At 38.2% G+C, this 15,244-nt stretch overlaps 1 long non-coding RNA gene across 1 annotated transcript; it reads left to right on the forward strand.

The window, feature by feature from the left end:
* Nucleotides 1-2,954: 2,954 nt before the first annotated feature.
* On the forward strand, nucleotides 2,955-4,535 carry LOC308686319. Its single transcript, XR_014029574.1, has 3 exons — nucleotides 2,955-3,013; nucleotides 3,475-3,549; nucleotides 3,640-4,535. It is a non-coding gene; the product is annotated as an uncharacterized lncRNA (long non-coding RNA).
* The last annotated feature ends 10,709 nt before the right edge of the window (nucleotides 4,536-15,244 follow it).

Raw genomic sequence — 15,244 nt, forward strand, 5'->3', positions numbered from 1 at the left:
GATTATCTGGAGGGCTGGCTACACGAATAAACAAGGTAAGCAAAGGGGCGAAATGGATCGCTGGGCCTTACCACCTTGGTGAAAACTTGCTGGGACCCGAGGGTTATATATGCCTCTTGCAAAAGCTTCAGCAGATACCATTGGGGAACAGGCATTGACCCCATAGGTGATATATTTTAACTTCAGATTTAGTCAGAGAACATGACTGGAACAGAACAATACATCCACACAAAGCAAACTTGAACTAATATAAACTTCTTCTTACGATTAATTTTCACACTTTTATCATGTAGTGACCGGTGACAGGGCTGGACTGGGACAGAAAATCGGCCCTGGCATTTTGGCCCAGACTGGCCCACTACATATGACCATAAACACCACCCATCTTTGCACGCCCTTAAATATGTTTTTGTTCAACTCCTTTTCATTAAAACCACTAATGCCATGTAATGAGTGAGTAGGAACGAGTTAACAGATTAAATAAGTACAAAATTGTAATTTATTAATACAATTGAACTATACTCCACAGTGATGCATCCAAAAAACAAGCTATAAGCTGCATTGGCATAGCAATACCAATGTTTCCCATAGGATCTTGGTAAAACTGTGGTGGGCGGACCTCTGTCCCTCTAGGGGGGTTTGGGGGCATGCCCCCCCTAAGAAAAATGTGTGCATTTTAATGTTAAATTCATTAATCTGGTGCAGTTTGAGAGTTCAAAATTAAAAGGCTCCAACCCATATTAAGTGTGCAAATTAAACAAAGAAAAAATCATACCTCTTTTAGTAACAGTGTCTGTCTATATTACACTACTACATAATAATAGTTATAATATTAAACCAATGACAGTAATAGCCATATATTGCAAAACAAATGCACTGAAAAATAAAGAAAACTTTCATAATTAGTTTTGTACTCATTTCTAAACTTGAAAGAGATAAGCACATGATCTTTTATTTTGACGGAAACTGCATCAAGCTTTTATTTTGGCGGAAAACATGGATAAAAACGCGTCTTTTTTACATTCCTGTACATTCCTTGCGTTTTTTCTCCATCTCTCAGACTATTTTGACAGATACACACTTGACACTGCATGCTCACTCAAAGCCCAAAGGGGGAGGTGTGATTGGGCCAGCCCAGTGTCAAGAAATCAATCAAGAAAACAACCAATGGGCCGCTGATCTACGGGTTTCATAAGCCGGTCTGTCAGTGGGAAAAAAAACTAACGCTTACTTTTTTTGACCAATGCATTACACCGGCACTAACCCAGCACCATCAATTTAAACAAAACAAAACGAATGGGCCGCCGATGTACAAGTTTTATGGGCCGTTAAAAGAAAAAAAAAAGTGTGAGATTTATCGGCCCAAAAAGCACGTCGGCCCACCGGGCATTTGCCCGGTATGCCAGATTACCAGTCCAGCCCTGACCGGTGATGTTGTAAACACCTAAAGAGTAAGCATACATGTAAGTGACTACATGTGGTGTGATAGAACTTCAAGACCCTAGGCATAGTTGTCTACACTGTAAAAACTAAAGGAGCCTCAAGTATCCTGTCGGATACTCAAGGAACTTCAAAATGTAATTTTGGTGCCTCAAAGCTCTTTTTCCTATAGTAGGGTTACTGGAGGACCATTGACAATCTTTGAGGTTCTTGCTGGAACTTATGGGATCCTTTAAGCACTTTGTATTTACTTCAGAGGTTCTGGAGTCACCTTTTCATTACCATGAGACCTCGAAGTGCTTTGGGGGAAAATAGAGGAACCTGAATGCGATAAAAGGGTTATTGGAAGATCTTTTAACATTCAAGTGGTTCCTGGAAGATCTCTTATGTTAAAGCCAGCATCTGGAGGAACCCAATGGTTCAGTGAGGCCCGAATTAGATTATTATTCTATTATTATTATTATTATAGGCTACTTAAGTTTGATTCAGAATACATACCCAGGTGAAAAAGACGTACTATTAAATGTATTAAAAATGTACTTGAGTGTGTTTTTAGTAGACCTACAATACAAATATAGCCTACTTTAATGCATTTTTATTATTATTATTATTATAGGCAAGTTTGATTCAGTATACATACCCAGGTGAAAAAGATGTACTATTAAATGTATTAAAAATGTACTTGAGTGTGTTTTTAGTAGACCTACAATACAAATATACTTTAATGCATTTTTAATACATTTAACAGTAACTATAGTCTTTTTCACTTGGGTAGCTTACATATATTTAGTATAGGCCTATTTTATTAAGTCATTTAAACCTTAAACAACAACACTAAATAATAATAATATTATATGAAGAAGAAGAAGCAGGAGGAGAAAAGTATTATTCTGTCACGAAACTGCTGCTATTCCTCTGCTGTCGTCGCTTCAGTGATCCTCGCGCTGCTCGCGCGCAACAAAGCTCAGCTGATCGTCATCAGGAAAGTAACGGCTCCTCTCATCAAAGCTTCCGCCGTTTGTTCGGCTCTCCATTACAAGGTTTGTAAACTCGCCAAATAAATATAAATACAGAGTCTACTCACTATTCAAACACACACATATATCTAAACTAAATTTATTATACATTACTACGTTTTTACAGTGTTTACCACTCGTTTATTGCACAGTATCTGGTATGAAGGTTTTAGCCGCGATGCTAACTACGTTGATCTAATGAACAAATGGAAATGATTGACTTATTGTCTTACATTGATTTAGTCATTCAATTCAACATATTTTGTACAACTGTGTCTTCAAATTGCTGATATAGCCTAACTAATTTAGAAAATTCTCTGATTCTTGGCGTTTGTTATGAATAACAAAAACAGGTTATAGTTTGCTCTGTTTTTGTTTAGCCTAACGTTAACTTTACTTACTACAGGTGCCCTCATTCTCTCAAATACCATTTTAAAGCCATTTACTGGTCAATAAATATTATGTTGTGAATAATCAGCTTTGTTCTTTTGTTTCCCCAGAACAACCATTACATTTCTAAAATAATCTGAACATTTCAGTGGCAACATTGAATTACAGTAAGTTACCTGCACCACATGCAACTTTATTACTATGAACTTTCTCTGTGTGAAATTGTATTGTTTGACTGTGTACTTGTGTTTTTTAATCAGTTACTCTCTGAAAATCTTTTCTCATGATCTCAAATCTCATTCATGTTACTCAGAAAAATAATATCACAGGTTTGATTCACAAAAAATGCTATAGACATTTTAACTCTGAATTATAACTTCAAGTTTAGTCTTTTTCGACAAAAAAATAAATAAATAGGAAAAAGCTATTAGGCTTCAGAAGACTTGCAACACAACCCATAACACATGAGTTGTGAACTCATTGATTATTTTTAGGATCTTTTCTGGGACATTTTTGGAGCTTAACCATTTTTACATAAATTGTTGCATTGAATTGAACTAGACAAGTGTGCATAAGAATGGTTTCATGAATGATTTACACAATTGTTTTCTGCTTGTGTTTCATGCAGTGTCAGCGATCGGTGACTGGGGTTGCATTATGCCTGAGATCTGCTTTTGGGTTCCACAGACAGAAAGTCAAACAGGTCTGGAACGTCACAAGGCTGAGGAAATTATTAAAATTTCACAACTATCACTTTAATAACCTTACTAACAGTACATTTTGTACTTTGCAGGGATCTCAGTAAGCTGAAATACAAGTTTGATCAAGAATAAAAATCCTCCTGTAGACCTGAAAATCATCGAAGTGCCTGGACCATCCACCAGAAAAGAGGAAAAACAAACGGAAAACGATGCTGTACCTTTTCACTTTTCTAACTCATTAAGTACCTCACACCAACTTGGTCCCATAGTGACATTTTTGACCACAAACGAAATTGCTGATCGTGTGAATTCATATTGAAATGACTGAATTCACCAGTGAACATTCACAGAACAACAGATCATTTTACTGCACCTTAACTCTGTTTCCGGGTCGAAGCCTCTACTTCCTCTATCTTGTTTCATGAGAATACTCAACAACCATTTATGAACACTGTTGATTCAAGTCACACATTTAAGCTTTTCAAAAGCCATAGTGTATTACAGTCTCCAGTCTAACGGCATCCCAGACTTAAACATTTTATGATTCAAAATAGCTGAATAACTAATCATCAGAGATTTCAGTATAGAGATAAAGGTTACAGCACAATGAGTGTATATTAGCACTGTTGTTTGTTTTTGGCATCTGATAGAGCTTTTGGACTTGGAAACAGTGATGTCAGACTAACCATCGGACTGAAACACAAATGTTTTAAAGTTAAGTAAAGATGGACATTTTTAATTAGTTCAAATGTAATTTTTTTACATTGATTTATTTAGTGGAACATATGTGTTTCCATGCATTTTGTTGAGATGTCTTTTCTTGTTTATCTATTGTATATACATGGTTGATTATTCATGTTGCTTATGTATTATACTATTTTTTTGTGTAGTCATTGATATTAATCTGTAGTTAGCTTTTTTCCCCATGTGCATGGAAGTGTATGTATAAAAATGAATATCAAATATGTAATAAACAATTCTTATTTTGTATTTGGTTCAATTTGTTTATTATAATAGAAGTCAAAGGTAACCATAGTAATAACATGAAATTAAATATTTAAAAAAAAAATGAAATTTGGTTCCTGGAGGCACCCACAGTGGTTCCACACAGTGCCTAATATAAGAGTTCCTCAGGAAACCTGTGTGGTTCCTCAGAGAACCGGCCCTTTTTAAAGGGTGCCTAGAGGATCTACAGACGGTTCCGCCGGTGTGGCAAAGTGAAGAACCCCAAAAGGTTCCTCCAGGCACCTTTTATTTTTACAGTGTATAGTAACATGAAAGCAAATAAGAAAAACCTGTCAAAGTCTAGAACTCTTGATTAGTTTGATTCCATAATAACCCAATGGAAAAACTGCTAAGCAAGTGCATATTGATTATCTGGAAGGCAGGCTACACGAATAAACAAGTTATGCAAAGGCACGAAATGGATCGCTGGGCCCTACCACCTTGGTGAAAACTTGCTGGGACCCGAGGGGTATATATGCCTCTTGCAAAAGCTTCAGAAGATACCATTGGGGAACAGGCTTTGACCCCATAGGTGATATCTTTTCCCTTCAGATTTAGTCACACAACATCACTGGAACAGAACAATACATCCACACAGAGCAAACCTGAACTAATATAAACTTCTTTTTACGATTAATTTTCACACTTTTATCATGTAGTGACCGGTGGTGTTGTAAATACCTAAAGAGTTACATATGCCAAGTAAGCATACATGTAAGTGACTACATGTGGTGTGATAGAACTTCAAGACCCTAGGCATAGTTGTCTATAGTAACATGAAAGCAAATAAGAAGAACCTGTCAAAGTCTAGAATTCTTGATTAGTTTGATTCCATAATAACCCAATGGAAGAAATGCTAAGCAAGTGCATATTGATTATCTGGAAGGCAGTCTACACGAATAAACAAGGTATGCAAAGGGGTGAAATGGATCTCTGGGTCCTACCACCTTGGTGAAAACTTGCTGGGAGCCGAGGGTTATATAGGCCTCTTGCAAAAGCTTCAGCAGATACCATTGGGGAACAGGCTTTGACCCCATAGGTGATATATTTTCCCTTCAGATTTAGTCAGAGAACATGACTGGAACAGAACAATACATCCACACAGAGCAAACTTGAACTAATATAAACTTCTTCTTACGATTAATTTTCACACTTTTATCTTGTAGTGACCGGTGATGTTGTAAACACCTAAAGAGTAAGCATACATGTAAGTGACTACATTTGGTGTGATAGAACTTCAAGACCCTAGGCATAGTTGTCTATAGTAACATTAAAGCAAATAAGAAGAACCTGTCAAAGTCTAGAACTCTTGATTCGTTTGATTCCATAATAACCCAATGGAAATACTGCTAAGCAAGTGCATATTGATTATCTGGAGGGCTGGCTACACGAATAAACAAGGCATGCAAAGGGGCGAATTGGATCGCTGGGTCCTACCACCTTGGTGAAAACTTGTTGGGACCCGAGGGGTATATATGCCTCTTGCAAAAGCTTCAGCAGGTAACACTGGGGAACAGGCTTTGACCCCATAGGTGATATCTTTTCCCTTCAGATTTAATCACAGAACATCACTGGAAAAGAACAATACATCCACACTGAGCAAACTTGAACTAATATAAACTTCTTCTTACGATTAATTTTCACACTTTTATCATGTAGTGACCAGTGGTGTTGTAAATACCTAAAGAGTTACATATGCCAAGTAAGCATACATGTAAGTGACTACATGTGGTGTGATAGAACTTCAAGACCCTAGGCATAGTTGTCTATAGTAACATGAAAGCAAATAAGAAGAACCTGTCAATGTCTAGAACTCTTGATTAGTTTGATTCCATAATAACCCAATGGAAAAACTGCTAAGCAAGTGCATATTGATTATCTGGAAGGCAGGCTTCACGAATAAACAAGGTATGCAAAGGGGCAAAATGGATCGCTGGGTCCTACCACCTTGGTGAAAACTTGCTGGGACCCGAGGGGTATATATGCCTCTTGCAAAATCTTCAGCAGATACCATTGGGGAAATGGCTTTGACCCCATAGGTGATATCTTTTCCCTTCAGATTTAGTCACAGAACATCACTGGAACAGAACAATACATCCACACTGAGCAAACTTGAACTAATATAAACTTCTTCCTACGGTTAATTTTCACACTTTTAGCATATAGTGACCAGTGGTGTTGTAAATACCTAAAGAGTTACATATGCCAAGTAAGCATACATGTAAGTGACTACATGTGGTGTGATAGAACTTCAAGACCCTAGGCATAGTTGTCTATAGTAACATGAAAGCAAATAAGAAGAACCTGTCAAAGTCTAGAATTCTTGATTAGCTTGATTCCATAATAACCCAATGGAAGAAATGCTAAGCAAGTGCATATAGATTATCTGGAGGGCTGGCTACACGAATAAACAAGGCATGCAAAGGGGCGAATTGGATCGCTGGGTCCTACCACCTTGGTGAAAACTTGTTGGGACCCGAGGGGTATATATGCCTCTTGCAAAAGCTTCAGCAGGTAACACTGGGGAACAGGCTTTGACCCCATAGGTGATATCTTTTCCCTTCAGATTTAATCACAGAACATCACTGGAAAAGAACAATACATCCACACTGAGCAAACTTGAACTAATATAAACTTCTTCTTACGATTAATTTTCACACTTTTATCATGTAGTGACCAGTGGTGTTGTAAATACCTAAAGAGTTACATATGCCAAGTAAGCATACATGTAAGTGACTACATGTGGTGTGATAGAACTTCAAGACCCTAGGCAAAGTTGTCTATAGTAACATGAAAGCAAATAAGAAGAACCTGTCAAAGTCTAGAACTCTTGATTAGTTTGATTCCATAATAACCCAATGGAAGAAATGCTAAGCAAGTGCATATTGATTATCTGGAGGGCAGGCTTCACGAATAAACAAGGTATGCAAAGGGGCAAAATGGATCGCTGGGTCCTACCACCTTGGTGAAAACTTGCTGGGTCCCGAGGGGTATATATGCCTCTTGCAAAAGCTTCAGCAGATATCATTGGGGAACAGGCTTTGACCCCATAGGTGATATCTTTTCCCTTCAGATTTAGTCACAGAACATCACTGGAACAGATCAATACATACACAGAGAGCAAACTTGAACTAATATAAACTTCTTCTTACGATTAATTTCACACTTTTATCTTGTAGTGACCGGTGATGTTGTAAACACCTAAAGAATTACATATGCCAAGTAAGCATACATGTAAGTGACTACATGTGGTGTGATAGAACTTCAAGACCCTAGGCATAGTTGTCTATAGTAACATGAAAGCAAATAAGAAGAACCTGTCAAAGTCTAGAAATCTTGATTAGTTTGATTCCATAATAACCCAATGGAAGAAATGCTAAGCAAGTGCATATTGATTATCTGGACGGCTGGCTACACGAATAAACAAGGTAAGCAAAGGGGCGAAATGGATCGCTGGGCCTTACCACCTTGGTGAAAACTTGCTGTGACCCGAGGGTTATATATGCCTCTTGCAACAGCTTCAGCAGATACCATTGGGGAACAGGCTTTGACCCCATAGTTGATATATTTTCCCTTCAGATTTAGTCAGAGAACATGACTGGAACAGAACAATACATACACAGAGAGCAAACTTGAACTAATATAAACTTCTTCTTACGATTAATTTTCTTACTTTTATCATATAGTGAACAATGGTGTTGTAAATACCTAAAGAATTACATATGCCAAGTAAGCATACATGTAAGTGACTACATGTGGTGTGATAGAACTTCAAGACCCTAGGCAAAGTTGTATATAGTAACATGAAAGCAAATAAGAAGAACCTGTCAAAGTCTAGAACTCTTGATTAGTTTGATTCCATAATAACCCAATGGAAAAACTGCTAAGCAAGTGCATATTGATTATCTGGAAGGCAGGCTACACGAATAAACAAGTTATGCAAAGGGGCAAAATGGATCGCTGGGTCCTATCACCTTGGTGAAAACTTGCTGGGACCCGAGGGGTATATATGCCTCTTGCAAAAGCTTGAGCAGATACCATTGGGGAACAGGCTTTGACCCCATAGGTGATATATTTTCCCTTCAGATTTAGTCACACAACATCACTGGAACAGAACAATGCATCCACACAGAGCAAACTTGAACTAATATAAACTTCTTCTTACGATTAATTTCACACTTTTATCTTGTAGTGACCGGTGATGTTGTAAACACCTAAAGAGTAAGCATACATGTAAGTGACTACATTTGGTGTGATAGAACTTCAAGACCCTAGGCATAGTTGTCTATAGTAACATGAAAGCAAATAAGAAGAACCTGTCAAAGTCTAGAACTCTTGATTAGTTTGATTCCATAATAACCCAATGGAAAAACTGCTAAGCAAGTGCATATTGATTATCTGGAAAGCAGGCTACACGAATAAACAAGTTATGCAAAGGCACGAAATGGATCGCTGGGCCCTACCACCTTGGTGAAAACTTGCTGGGACCCGAGGGGTATATATGCCTCTTGCAAAAGCTTCAGCAGATACCATTGGGGAACAGGCTTTGACCCCATAGGTGATATCTTTTCCCTTCAGATTTAGTCACAGAACATCACTGGAACAGAACAATACATCCACACAGAGCAAACCTGAACTAATATAAACTTCTTCTTACGATTAATTTTCACACTTTTATCATGTAGTGACCGGTGGTGTTGTAAATACCTAAAGAATTACATATGCCAAGTAAGCATACATGTAAGTGACTACATGTGGTGTGATAGAACTTCAAGACCCTAGGCATAGTTGTCTATAGTAACATGAAAGCAAATAAGAAGAACCTGTCAAAGTCTAGAATTCTTGATTAGTTTGATTCCATAATAACCCAATGGAAGAAATGCTAAGCAAGTGCATATTGATTATCTGGAAGGCAGTCTACACGAATAAACAAGGTATGCAAAGGGGTGAAATGGATCGCTGGGTCCTACCACCTTGGTGAAAACTTGCTGGGAGCCGAGGGTTATATAGGCCTCTTGCAAAAGCTTCAGCAGATACCATTGGGGAACAGGCTTTGACCCCATAGGTGATATATTTTCCCTTCAGATTTAGTCAGAGAACATGACTGGAACAGAACAATACATCCACACAGAGCAAACTTGAACTAATATAAACTTCTTCTTATGATTAATTTTCACACTTTTATCTTGTAGTGACCGGTGATGTTGTAAACACCTAAAGAGTAAGCATACATGTAAGTGACTACATTTGGTGTGATAGAACTTCAAGACCCTAGGCATAGTTGTCTATAGTAACATTAAAGCAAATAAGAAGAACCTGTCAAAGTCTAGAACTCTTGATTCGTTTGATTCCATAATAACCCAATGGAAAAACTGCTAAGCAAGTGCATATTGATTATCTGGAGGGCTGGCTACACGAATAAACAAGGCATGCAAAGGGGCGAATTGGATCGCTGGGTCCTACCACCTTGGTGAAAACTTGTTGGGACCCGAGGGGTATATATGCCTCTTGCAAAAGCTTCAGCAGGTAACACTGGGGAACAGGCTTTGACCCCAAAGGTGATATCTTTTCCCTTCAGATTTAATCACAGAACATCACTGGAAAAGAACAATACATCCACACTGAGCAAACTTGAACTAATATAAACTTCTTCTTACGATTAATTTTCACACTTTTATCATGTAGTGACCAGTGGTGTTGTAAATACCTAAAGAGTTACATATGCCAAGTAAGCATACATGTAAGTGACTACATGTGGTGTGATAGAACTTCAAGACCCTAGGCATAGTTGTCTATAGTAACATGAAAGCAAATAAGAAGAACCTGTCAAATTCTAGAACTCTTGATTAGTTTGATTCCATAATAACCCAATGGAAAAACTGCTAAGCAAGTGCATATTGATTATCTGGAAGGCAGGCTTCACGAATAAACAAGGTATGCAAAGGGGCAAAATGGATCGCTGGGTCCTACCACCTTGGTGAAAACTTGCTGGGACCCGAGGGGTATATATGCCTCTTGCAAAAGCTTCAGCAGATACCATTGGGGAAATGGCTTTGACCCCATAGGTGATATCTTTTCCCTTCAGATTTAGTCACAGAACATCACTGGAACAGAACAATACATCCACACAGAGCAAACTTGAACTAATATAAACTTCTTCCTACGATTAATTTTCACACTTTTAGCATATATTGACCAGTGGTGTTGTAAATACCTAAAGAGTTACATATGCCAAGTAAGCATACATGTAAGTGACTACATGTGGTGTGATAGAACTTCAAGACTCTAGGCATAGTTGTCTATAGTAACATGAAAGCAAATAAGAAGAACCTGTCAAAGTCTAGAATTCTTGATTAGCTTGATTCCATAATAACCCAATGGTAGAAATGCTAAGCAAGTGCATATTGATTATCTGGAGGGCTGGCTACACGAATAAACAAGGTAAGCAAAGGGGCGAAATGGATCGCTGGGCCTTACCACCTTGGTGAAAACTTGCTGGGACCCGAGGGTTATATATGCCTCTTGCAAAAGCTTCAGCAGATACCATTGGGGAACAGGCATTGACCCCATAGGTGATATATTTTAACTTCAGATTTAGTCAGAGAACATGACTGGAACAGAACAATACATCCACACAAAGCAAACTTGAACTAATATAAACTTCTTCTTACGATTAATTTTCACACTTTTATCATGTAGTGACCGGTGACAGGGCTGGACTGGGACAGAAAATCGGCCCTGGCATTTTGGCCCAGACTGGCCCACTACATATGACCATAAACACCACCCATCTTTGCACGCCCTTAAATATGTTTTTGTTCAACTCCTTTTCATTAAAACCACTAATGCCATGTAATGAGTGAGTAGGAACGAGTTAACAGATTAAATAAGTACAAAATTGTAATTTATTAATACAATTGAACTATACTCCACAGTGATGCATCCAAAAAACAAGCTATAAGCTGCATTGGCATAGCAATACCAATGTTTCCCACAGGATCTTGGTAAAACTGTGGTGGGCGGACCTCTGTCCCTCTAGGGGGGTTTGGGGGCATGCCCCCCCTAAGAAAGATTTGTGCATTTTAATGTTAAATTCATTAATCTGGTGCAGTTTGAGAGTTCAAAATTAAAAGGCTCCAACCCATATTAAGTGTGCAAATTAAACAAAGAAAAAATCATACCTCTTTTAGTAACAGTGTCTGTCTATATTACACTACTACATAATAATAGTTATAATATTAAACCAATGACAGTAATAGCCATATATTGCAAAACAAATGCACTGAAAAATAAAGAAAACTTTCATAATTAGTTTTGTACTCATTTCTAAACTTGAAAGAGATAAGCACATGATCTTTTATTTTGACGGAAACTGCATCAAGCTTTTATTTTGGCGGAAAACATGGATAAAAACGCGTCTTTTTTACATTCCTGTACATTCCTTGCGTTTCTTCTCCATCTCTCAGACTATTTTGACAGATACACACTTGACACTGCACGCTCACTCAAAGCCCAAAGGGGGAGGTGTGATTGGGCCAGCCCAGTGTCAAGAAATCAATCAAGAAAACAACCAATGGGCCGCTGATCTACGGGTTTCATAAGCCGGTCTGTCAGTGGGAAAAAAAACTAACGCTTACTTTTTTTTGACCAATGCATTACACCGGCACTAACCCAGCACCATCAATTTAAACAAAACAAAACGAATGGGCCGCCGATGTACAAGTTTTATGGGCCGTTAAAAGAAAAAAAAAAGTATGAGATTTATCGGCCCAAAAAGCACGTCGGCCCACCGGGCATTTGCCCGGTATGCCAGATTACCAGTCCAGCCCTGACCGGTGATGTTGTAAACACCTAAAGAGTAAGCATACATGTAAGTGACTACATGTGGTGTGATAGAACTTCAAGACCCTAGGCATAGTTGTCTATAGTAACATGAAAGCAAATAAGAAAAACCTGTCAAAGTCTAGAACTCTTGATTAGTTTGATTCCATAATTTATTTATTTATTTATTTATATTTTTAAAACAGGAAAAGATTAAGGACAATCGGGCCTGGCTCAGTATAAAACTGATTTTCAGCAGGTTCCTGCTCTGCAGAACATATAAACCACAGACACAACAAAGTTCACACACTAAACAGCTAGAGACAACAACAGACACACAAACCAAGATATTGGACAACAAGAGGGGCTATAGAGCCGTCTCAATGGTCACAGCTATACCTGTCCATTAAATGGCGAGCAAATGTTATTTTAAATAGTCTTCTTGATGTGATAGTTCTGATGTGCTGTGGGATCTCATTCCAGGTTTTAGTGAGCACATGAAAAAAAGATCTCTGTCCATAACAGTTTCTAAAAGCCGGTAAAGGCAAGAGTCCATTTGTAAAAGATCTCGTAGTGCGCTCAGACCTTGAGCTAAGTTTCGGAACCAATTCGTTTAGAGCAGTTACAGTGTGTCCATTTGAGATTTGATAAAACAAGTTTATCCCATGGCTTATTTTATAGTTCTGAAATGTCAAGGCATTACACAAAGATAGTGCAGTACAGTGGTGAGTCCAGCCTGGAAGCCTGACATGGATCTTATGAGCTCTATTATAAATTCTTATTACAGGTTCAATAATCTCATTTGTTGTTAGTGACCAAACAGGTAAACAATACGACAAAGTGGACAGAATGATGGCATGAAGATAGGTTTTTGAAACAGAAAGCAACAAATATGGTCTAATTTTGCTATAAACATATAACTTTTGGTTTAACTTTCTGGTTAGGGTTTGAACATGTTCTTGATAAGTAAGATGTGAGTCAAGATAGACTCCCAAATACTTATATGTTGATACAATTGAAAGCGTTTGATTAGAAAAAGTGATAGGATTGGATATGGATAGCTGTCTCCTAGATGAATAGAAATACATGCATTGTGTTTTCTTGACATTAAGGGCCCTATTTTAACGATCTGAAACGCAAGTGTCAAAGCGCAAAGCGCAAGTAACTTTGTGGGCGGGTCTTGGCGCTGTTGCTATTTTCCCGGCGGGATAAATGACTCTTGCGCCAGGCGCAAATCTAAAATGGGTTGGTCTGAAGTAGCTTCATTATTCATAGGTGTGGTTTGGGCGTAACGTGAAATAAACCAATCAGAGCATCATCTCACATTCCCTTTAAGAGCAGACGCGTTTGTTCTAAAGCGGATTCCTATTGTAACGGCGGATTTGCCTGGCGCGCGCCAGGAGCGGTTCACAGCCAAGGAGACCGGCGTTCTCGTCAGGGACGTTGGGGATGGAGAAACACACCCAAATTAACTTCGGTTAAAAAGGCGTATGATAATTTGGGTAAATGTGTAAGCTAGATGTATGCTTTTATAATAAACTGTCTATCTATCTATCTATCTATCTATCTATCTATCTATCTATCTATCTATCTATCTATCTATCTATCTATCTATCTATCTATCTATCTATCTATCTATCTATCTATCTATCGTAATAATGTATGATTTGCAAAAATGAAAACTGCTGCTTATGTGTAGATGAGAGAATCAAAGTGCATTCGCGTTGTGCACACGCTACATTGATTATGGCCAAGCATGCGCCCTTAAAATAGCATATGAATAACATGCGCAACGCGCCACTGACTTTAAACAAATTTTTCCTGGTTAGTAGCGCAATTGTTTTCTAAACCTGCAAAATAGCATGAGGGAACGTTTGCGCTGGAACACGCCTCCTCTTTGCGCTGAACCGCCCCGGGGAGCGCAAGTGTATTTCTTAGTTAACCGACGTGCTTCTGTGGAGGGAAAAGCGCGCTTTGCGCGGGTGCAAAATAGGAATGATACATGCGTCGGTGTACAAAGTCAATTGTGCTGGGTGCAAGATAGGGCCCTAAGTGTTAAATGGTTATCTTGCAGCCAGTTATGTAAATGCTGCAGATCTGTGTTAAGTCTGTAGTTAATTGTGTCGATATTAGAACCAGAAAGAAAAATAACAGTGTCATCAGCATATAGCAAAGAACTAGAAAAATTCAAAACACAAGGAAGATCATTAATATACATAAGGAAAAGTAAAGGACCTAAAATACTGCCCTGTGGAACTCCCATAGAACACACTCGTGGCTGTGATGTTACTGAGCCGATTCTTACAGTCTGAGATCTGTCACTTAAATATGATGTAAACATATCTATTGCGGAAGATGACAAATGAAAAGAAAGAAGTTTGTTTAACAGAATTTGATGATTGACTGTATCGAAAGCTTTCTGAAAATCTATGTATATAACTCCAGTAATCTGACCCTTGTTTAAAGACGCACGTATTTGCTCAGTGAGAAGCAACAAAGCCGACATAGTTGACCGTAAGGGTCGAAAGCCATGCTGGCAATCACTGAGCAGGTTATTATTTTCAAGGTGGTTAATTAGTTGATTGTACAATATTTTTTCAAGCAACTTGGAAATGGTTGGGAGAATTGCAATTGGACGGTAGTTCGAAATATTAGTTGGATCATCAGACTTAAACATCGGGGTGATCTGGGCCGTTTTCCACAAGGCAGGAAATACTGATTGTCTAATACACAAATTAACTAAATGATGCAAGAGTGGTATAAGAGTACTGGCATGAGTTTTAAGAAAAGTCATGTTTAAATTATTTGTATCACAAGCATGAGAAGCATTCAGAGAACACAAAATATTAGTTATATCATTTTGTACAATTT

This window comes from Scardinius erythrophthalmus, assembly GCF_964197995.2.
Source record: "Scardinius erythrophthalmus genome assembly, contig: HAP1_SCAFFOLD_146, whole genome shotgun sequence".
Classification (NCBI taxonomy): domain Eukaryota; kingdom Metazoa; phylum Chordata; class Actinopteri; order Cypriniformes; family Leuciscidae; genus Scardinius; species Scardinius erythrophthalmus.